Below are 3433 nucleotides of genomic sequence, written 5' to 3' on the forward strand. Positions count from 1 at the left end.
AGGCGCTGCGCCGCGTTTCCGGGGCGGGCGGTGCCCGTCGGCGGCGCCCGGCACCCGCGGCGCTTCGTCGCGCCTCCTCTCTCTGCCTTTACGCGTTCTTTTTCCGCGCGGAGAGGCCCCGGGGCTCTCGCTGCGGGCGAGCTCACCGGGTGCGAGTGGACGGTGTCCCGCCAGGGAGAAACCCGTCTGGGTTGTTGTGGGGTTTGTGGTTGGTGTTTTGCGGTTTTTCGGGGTGGTTGGGTGCTGGGGTTTTTTTGTTTGGTTTGGCTGCGTGGGTTTTTGGGTTTTTTTTTTGTTTGTTTGTTTGGTTGGTTGGTTTTTTTTAAACCTTCCAGCGTCTCCCTCTGAAGGCGCGCTGGGTTGAATGAAGGCTCGGTGGATTGAATTGAGTGCTGAGGGAAGAGCCTGCGAGGAGGGCGAGTTCCTCCCCGCCCGGTTGCGTATCCCGCCTATTAACAGCCGCTGACGAGAAGGAAATTTTGGGGAGGGGCGATGGTTCGATCGGCTCAAGTCTCATGCGGGTTTATAGACTTGGGCACAGCGCTTTGCTCTTTAATCGGCCTGTGTGGATGTAGCACGAGCAGCGGGAGAAACCGCCCTCTCGAGTTCCCTACAGTTCACGTGTTAATGGCAGCGTTTTGCTGAGGGAGGGAACAGCCCCTTACCCCTGTAGCTTCTCTCCCCACCTGTACTCGGTCACCCTGTTAACCTCACCAGCAAAGGTTTGCGGTTGGTGCTGAATGTGGCAACAGCAATCTGTTGTTATTGTTTAAATGAGGGCTATTTCCACTGTGAGTTTGCTAAACAAGATCTTTTTCAGTTGGGATGCCGAGGTGCAGAGACGCTGGGAAGGGCGCAGCGGGCAGTATAGAATCAGAATTGTCTAGGTTGGAAAAGACCTTGAAGATCATCCAGTCCAACCACCACTGAACTGGTCTTGCCTGTTCTCTCCTCCCCGCCACGGCTGTAGGAGCTGACACAGGGCTGGCCTTGCCAGGGCTGGAGATGAGCTGCAGCAGGGAGGTGGGTGAAGGCATCGCCCCACCATGTCATTAACCTGATGTTACCTGGAGGGGTTCACGGTTGTTTGTAACACTGGAGCTGCCTCTTGGCATCCCCCGGCAGCACTTGGTGAAGTTGCCCCAGGGTGAATGTGAACCCAGTGCCTGGAGGTGCACATTCCACTCCTTGTCTCTTTAAACCTTTGCTTCTCTTTTCCTGGCAGTGATGTGGGGGACCAGTGAGTCTGCACAAATTACCGCTTCAATGCTATTCAGCATCTTTTTAGCATAGTAGCTAATAACTTTGATATATTTGAAAGCTAGAGAACTGTGCCTTTCTTGGACCTTATAAAGCAGTTGGCAGGTTCATGTCTCTTTGGTTCCTGTGAATCTTCTGGTTCAAGACTTGGTGGTGACATCACTCTGGCATAACTAATAATTTTATCGGGGAACAAGCAAATTGCCTTAGACCACATCCACTTGACTTAAATTTATTAGGGATTTCTGTGTTCCCCCTTGGCTGCCATCCTGCTTCCTCATGTATGTTATAGGTTTCAGTACTCCCTTTCCTGTTTTATCCCCCTCGTTCTTCCTACTGGTGCTGATGGTTCTTGGTGCCCTCCTTTTCCTGGTTACCCTTGTCCTCTGTCTTCCCCCCAATTCTCTTTACTCTTGTCAACATTTTAAAACTCTCCAAGGAGATCAGGGGAAGTTTTATAGAAATTTTGGATGATGGAAGCTATCAAATAGTTACTTTACTGCCTGTAAAGATCAGTTCTTCAACTTGTCCATAGATAATTGCAGAACTAACTACACTGCACTCACTATCTCCCTCTTTCTGATTCTCCCATTTGGAAGTGGATGCTGTCTGTTGGGAGCTGGAGCACTCCCTGCAATTCTGGAACTGGTAAATCATGGTCTTTGAAAAAACACACCAGAAAAATGCTGTGGAGACTGGGGCAAAGAGGGTATCTGCAGTAAACGAGGTCTTCAGGAAAGCTACTAAGTGGAGGTTGCTGCAGTGAGATGTTGGTGTCCTATGGTTTGTTACAAGGGTAAAGGAGTCCCTTCACTGCTTTGTTGCCTCCCTAGTCCAGAGCATCCCTTCCTCTGGAGGAGGTCTTGCCTCTATTTAAGATTTCGATTTTCTGCTTGGTTTGAAACATGCAGGGCTGTTGCCCACCTGGACTCTGAGCTTTCTGGTATCTGTATGCTTCCTACTGCTTTTCCTTTGTTCTGCTGCTGATGGCGCGCCATGAGTGATGCAGAGGGCAAATGTTAGAAAGCCACCCCTAAGGCTTAACACTAGGGCTGACATCATGGTTGCTGGCCTGGCATCAGCAGCCCTTTACACCAGCAGAGACCCTTTTCAAGGGGGCATTCAGACCACCCTGAATTCAAAATCTTAGCACTGACAGCAAGTGCTGGCAACCCATGGGCTGCCTGTGCTGTCTGGGGCCAGGTGGGACAGTGAGGATGAGAAGACAATGTCCCCATCCCCAGCATACCCTCCTATCCTATCTACCTCTCCCTGGTTCCTAGCTTTCCATTTTTTCCACTGGAGGAAATTAAAGAAGTCCTGAAAAGAGAGACAAGATTGTTTCCCATGAGCTTGCCCCTGAAAGAAAGAGGAACCCCGTGTGGATACATTTGGTACAGGTGCCCAGCTGATACCTAGGCTGGGAGAAAAGCTCAAGGCAGGCTGAACGCAGGTGCCTGTAAATGTCCACTCGGCAGATCTGGGATCTTCCGCTCCCAGGGGGACCCGCTGGAAACTCACCTTTGACCTGTCACCAGAGTGCTTCAGTGCTTGCCAGACTTCAAAGTCAAGAATCATTAAACCATTCTGGAGTACAAATACCATATTACAGATAGAAATCTGTGAGCAAAGACAACTGAATAATTTGTCTTGTGTTGGGAGGAAGACTTGGGTATAGAAGCCAAGTCCCTTGAGTGTCCATTCTGAGGATGCCTCTGTCTCTTAGGAGCAGTACGCAGCATTGATTCAAGCAGAGCTCACAGGACCTCTGGTTGGAGGGGTAGTGGCAGGAGGCACTGGAAGAGGCAGAGGCAGCTGGTGTGTGCAGGGAACCGGAGAAGGGTGCAGGAGGAATAGGGGGGAGAGGATGGTGACCTGCACAAAGGCCAGAGGAAGGAGCTGCTGCAGGTGGTGAGAGGTTGGCACAGCCACCAGGATCTGCAGATGGGGAGATCTGGTGATCTTGTGTCTCTCAAAGCACTACCGTTCTGAAAGGGTTACCTCAGTTTCCTGAGCTTAAAGCATGTGAAACACAGACATGGCAAGAGCAGAGAGAGAAGGAAAGAATTTTTCAGAAGCTAAAAAAATAACAAATGAGGAATTAAGCCTAAATCTTGTGTTGTGGCAGGGTTAGGGGAGAGGGAATAGGAAAATGTAGTTAAGGGGGGGAGGG

The sequence above is a fragment of the Athene cunicularia genome (assembly GCF_003259725.1).
Source record: "Athene cunicularia isolate RWA chromosome 1 unlocalized genomic scaffold, athCun1 chr1_part3, whole genome shotgun sequence".
Classification (NCBI taxonomy): domain Eukaryota; kingdom Metazoa; phylum Chordata; class Aves; order Strigiformes; family Strigidae; genus Athene; species Athene cunicularia.